Below are 5,403 nucleotides of genomic sequence, written 5' to 3'. Positions count from 1 at the left end.
TTCAAGCCTGTTTCTTCATTGCTAGAAAGCAAACCTTACAAGCAAAGGAACAAAATAACCCTGTCAAGACAAAAATAGTATCTGGAAAGATATTTAATGATGAAACAATTTTTAAATTAACTTAAAAATTTAACTGGACTGGGTTGACTAAATGGCTTTCATAAAACCCCAGTGAAAAGATTATTAGATGAGGTACTTACATTTCTACTGTTCCAAGTCATAAAGCCTTTATACAAATGTAAGCTTATCTTCGCATGAATATCTTTGAACCATGGGGTTCATCCATTTCTTCACCTCATACTTAACATTTCAACTGCTTACCATCAATGCTTTAAGTATTCCAGGAAAATCTGACTCTGATCATTAACAAAACTTCACATTTCTACCTACAAACTTGTTAACGCTCCCCAGTAAGTGTCTGGCAAGCAGCTTCAGTTCAAAACATACCTTTATAACTGCTTATCAATACCAATTACTACTAGGCGTATAAAGTTAAAATTTTACCTTCTTGTACAGAAAGGCTACTTGTTTTACCATAGCTGGCTCTACAAAGAATTTTACTTGTGGAAGTGTATATTTTAGGTGCATTTTATGAAGACTACTGGAGCAATTCACATCCTCCATGTTCTCCTGAAATTCCTTTTCTTTCTACTCTGTGAATGTCACAGAATACCATCAGCTGTTCCTCACTCTTTTATTCAGAAACCCAACTGAAGACTCTACACAGGTTGAAATAAAACCAGGGGAAAAAAAACACACCAAAAAAACCCTTATTAACTTAGAATATCTGAGGGACTTTGATGGTATCTGCCAAAGCATTCCAACATTCATCATTTATGCCCATCTTAATCAAAGTTCACATCAGATACAGACAGAATCCAGAACCAACTTGTAACAGTAAAGATTACTGCAAGTAATTTGTTTTGCTTACTTATAATACATGCAGAGCAGCCCAAGCTAGTGGAACAAGTCTCAGCATTAAGAGCAAAGGGCACTTCTGCAACTTTCTACAAGATGGATATATTTATATGTTTCCTCTGAAAAGACAGCTTACACTCAAGTACCTCACTTAATAAAGATGTGACGTATCCATATAGTTTTGCTCTAGCCATTATTATACACTTTGTTTTTCTTTTAACCATAGTGGAACTTCGGAAAAACACGAAAAAACCCATGAAGAGTACAGATAGCTTTTGTTGAAGTTGGAAGGTATTTTGGCCATAAGATGTTATTTAAATCTCATTCTATTTCTGAGAAATGGTGAAGGGGGCTGGCAAAAATCACTTGCAATTCAGTTGCCCTTGTTGCAACTATAATGGTCACTAAACTCAGGGTTTGGGTTTTTCCTTCTCCTCCCCGCCTTTGTGAAGTTGTTACTCTCACAGATGCAAAGGCAAATACTAAGACTTGAGGACAAAATGCATTCCCTAAATTATAGGGTATATAAAACTTCAGTTCAGAAACAGTGTGAGCATAATAATCGTAACTGAACAACAGGATCAAAAATGTTGCAAACTCAAATGAGCTGCTTAAAGTTCTCTTGAGAATTTCAACTGTGCCTTGAGGTTAAAGAATCTAGCAAATGGGAGCTTACAGAAAGTTATAAACTGCCCATAATGAGATGCTGTGATTGAAGAGACCTTGTACCTTCAATAAAATCTGCTTGAAGTTGCAGTAGGCTAATTTTGGTTCCATCTCTAATCATCTAAAGGAACTCCATCCACTAGAAGTGCATGGGCTAATAATGACTTACCACTATCAGCTGCAAGATGTTTTGGTATTTTTTAATAAAACAGTGGAAAAGTGCACAGAAGGCTTAGTTCTCAGAATATGAGGAATCAAAGTTTTGATGGCAAAAAATCCAAAATTGGAGCATCTCACTGGTGAAATGCAAAACAAAATGTTTTAAGACATCACTTTTGACTGGCTACAAATTACCTACTAAGAGGGTATGACAGAACTGACACTTAGTAGTCAGAAGGATTATCCCAAACATCTGGCACAAATTACAAAAAAAGGGAGGTGCTTGCTTCTTACAACGGAGAAGTCTTTCTTTCAATATGGCTGCTTCAAACTCCAATGGGCCTATATGAAATTGCACCTCAACATCCAATTTTTTGCCTTACACAGTAGTAAGTTTCCAGTTCCTGAAGCTCCTGTGATCATTCTCCGCCTCCTTACCCTCCAACAAACGTCTCTTAAAAGAATCAAGGATATCTGCCCAGAGATTAATTATTGCTATGGCCACAAAATCATCATTAGCAGTCCGTGCTAGTACACCAACTTTGGGAACTTTACAATAGCTGTAGATAAAGACTGGTTAACAGCAGAAAATGCCAGCTGACAATTTAGACTGCCTTTAGGGGAGTAGATGCATTTACTTCGTTAGTGCTGATCACTATCACAACAGAATGATGCATTCAGGACAGGACACTCGCCAACTTCGGTTCTACTAAAGCCCTTATGAATTTAACTCAGTAAAAAGGGTAATAATTTATCAGATTTACATCACAGAATAATTTGACTAGAACTGTATACACGCTTCCTGGTAAGACCTATTTTTGGTCAACAAAACACTCAACATATGTTCTATCCCATCCTTTTTGGAACATGGCTGCTGCTGCCAGACTTTCTGTAAAACACATGGATGACACGGATACTAAACACTAGAAATGTGTTTGCCAACAATTAGACCCCTGCTGTGAACCACAGGCACTTCCTTTAGCTTACTTGGTTTCCGACATGAAAGCATATGCTCTGAAGGCAAAGAGCCTCCTACCTTAAAGAAAAGTAATACGGGTGTTGAATATGAAACTGAAGATTTGTCACATCTCCTCAGATCATGGATAGCAGGAAGGACCCGATTTGGTTTTTTCCTGTTTGTTGGGTTTTGGGGTGGGAGTATGAAAACCTAGGGGACAGTAACAACTTCCATAACCACCTCAATAGGTGTTAGTACAAATTATGGTTGCCACCTCATCTTCTAACTATTTTTCATAAAAGGAGGGCTAGAAAACACAGGTCAGAAAGAAACAAAGACTGGACTTTGCAGAGTAAATCCTAGGATTACTTCTTTTTTCCCACCCTAGGATTTATTTTTATACACATGTATACGCACATATATGTATACACATACACACCCTAGGATTATATACTCAGGATTATAAAATACTATTTATAAACACACACTCGCACGCTCCCTAGTATTACCTTTATTACCCAGCAATCTTTCTTAAAGAAAGGCTCAACGACTAATCTACAGGTTTGTGCTGGAAGAGTTTAGTAACAATTTTCACATCAAAAGCTGACACATTTTTAGGATCTCCACCTAGCAACTGGAAGGGAAACAGGAAAGAGGATGTAGCTCCCAGAACATCTCAAATTAGCCCTGGAATCTCCCAGGTAATCCACAGTGTTATCAGTCTGAACGCTGAACAACAGGTATTCATTTGTACTTTACCATCCCATGGATTATCTTCAACTTGCCACTACAAGTCCCTAGTGGCACTGCTGTGTTTATGTATTAAATGAAGAGGGCCTCATGGATAATTCTTTCTCCAGATTTGCACTCTTTTCCACTAAAAAAAAATTGGGCCTTTATGCTGGTTTTGGCTGGGGTAGAGTTAATTTTCTTCCTAGTAGCTAGTATGGGGCTATGTTTTGGATTTGTGCTGAAAACAGTGCTGATAACACAGGGATGTTTTTGTTACTGCTGAGCAGTGCCGACACAGAGTCAAGGCCTCTTCTGCTTCTCACCCCACCCCACCAGGGAGCAGACTGGGGGTGCACAAGAAGTTGGGAGGGGACACAGGGGGACAGCTGACCCCAACTGACCACAGGGATATTCCACACCGTATCACGTCATGCTTGGCATATAAAGCTGGGGGAAGAAGGAAGGGAGGGGACATTTGGAGCAATGGTGTTTGTCTTCCCAAGTAACCATTACGCGTGATGGAGCCCTGCTTTCCTGGAGATGGCTGAACACCTGCCTGCCCATGGGAAGTAGTGAATGAATTCCTTGTTTTGCTTTGCCTGCGCACACAGCTTTTGCTTTATCTATTAAACTATCTTTATGTCAATCCACGAGTTTTCTTACTTTTACCCTTCCGATTCTCTCCCTCATCCCATTGTGGGGGGCGTGAGCAAGCAGCTGTGTGAGGCTTAGTTGCTGGCTGGGATTAAACCACAACAGTCTTTGGACTGGATATGTACATATATTTATTTTCTTAATAGTTAAAAAGAAAAATCAATCACCATCAGGATACTTCTCTCTATTTCTCTTTGGTTGAGAACACCCATCAGCATTCCTCAGATTATACACACAGAGAATTGTTTATTTAATAGAAGTACTTTGGTATTGTCCATCTTTCTGCTTTAGTATAAGAGTATCAGGCCTCTGCCACTGATTATTATTTTAATTAAATTTGGCTGTCATCTATGGGCATCACTAAAAGATACCAAAAAAATGTAAAGGACTGTGTAACTCATGAGATGAATTCTGATACAGCGATTCAAGAAAGCAATTTATGGAGACTCTGAACAGAATAGTGAGCCTGTACTTCTAGAACTATACCTTTCTAATGAAATCTACTTCCTCTTTATGTCAAAACAACTAAACAAAAACCCACCACCAAAACCACAAAACCAAAACAACCTAATACTCAAATAATTATTTTTTTAATAAAATACTTACTTGTTCTCAAATACAACTGTGAGCGAGTCCTCATGAACATCTTTGATAAATCCCTAAAACAAAAACATTTTTGTTGTAAGAATGCATGTGAAATCAAAACAAGGCAGCAATTTCAATACAGCCTGAAACTAAGCCAAACAGCAGACCACCACTAGTACTATGGTTCCAACTTAGGGAAGTTCCAGGACACGATCCCACTGCTCGCATGAGGTTACTGATATTCTTAGCTGGCTATTCTAAGAAATACATTGCACATGGATTGTTTCAAATGACTGCTCAAATCAGACTAGCACATTTACAACTGAAAACTCACTATCAGAGTTTATTATTTTATCTACAGGTGTGCACAACTGTTTTACAGGAACAAAATGAGAGAGATCCAGGCCCAGGGCAATTAGTACAACTCACAATACAATGCCAAATAGCTGTGCGTAGCACTATTTGCTTTATAGGTGTTCTTCTCAACACAAAACTGAATCCCAAACAGCTGTCCTTCAGAATGATGAGACAGCAAGTTTGGCTAAAATTTGGCAATACAGGCTGCCATAGAGCTAGTTATGGTATCACCTTTCAAGTACCAGACTGAGGACCTTACTAGGCCAAACACTTGTAGGACCTCACAGGAAAACAAAGAAAGAATACAGTATTACTACTCCTGCTTTTGCTATAGCCTGGTATTTGGCCAAGCACAGGACGTACAGGAGGAACCT

At 38.7% G+C, this 5,403-nt stretch overlaps 1 protein-coding gene across 3 annotated transcripts in view; it reads right to left on the bottom strand.

Moving 5' to 3' along the window:
• Positions 1–4,742, bottom strand: part of FXR1 (fragile X mental retardation, autosomal homolog 1) — a 28,630-nt gene extending 23,888 nt beyond the window's left edge. For all 3 annotated transcript variants that reach the window (XM_009321713.1, XM_009321715.1, XM_009321714.1), the window contains exon 1: positions 4,694–4,742. The gene's annotated coding sequence lies outside the window, so the exon portion shown is untranslated. The remainder of the gene's footprint in view (positions 1–4,693) is intronic.
• Positions 4,743–5,403: the final 661 nt, after the last annotated feature.

This window comes from Pygoscelis adeliae, unplaced genomic scaffold (genome assembly GCF_000699105.1).
Source record: "Pygoscelis adeliae isolate BGI_AS28 unplaced genomic scaffold, ASM69910v1 Scaffold223, whole genome shotgun sequence".
In the NCBI taxonomy this organism is placed as follows: Eukaryota; Metazoa; Chordata; class Aves; order Sphenisciformes; family Spheniscidae; genus Pygoscelis; species Pygoscelis adeliae.
Note: the sequence above shows the minus strand (reverse complement) of the source record. Positions and strands in the feature narration are given on the sequence as shown.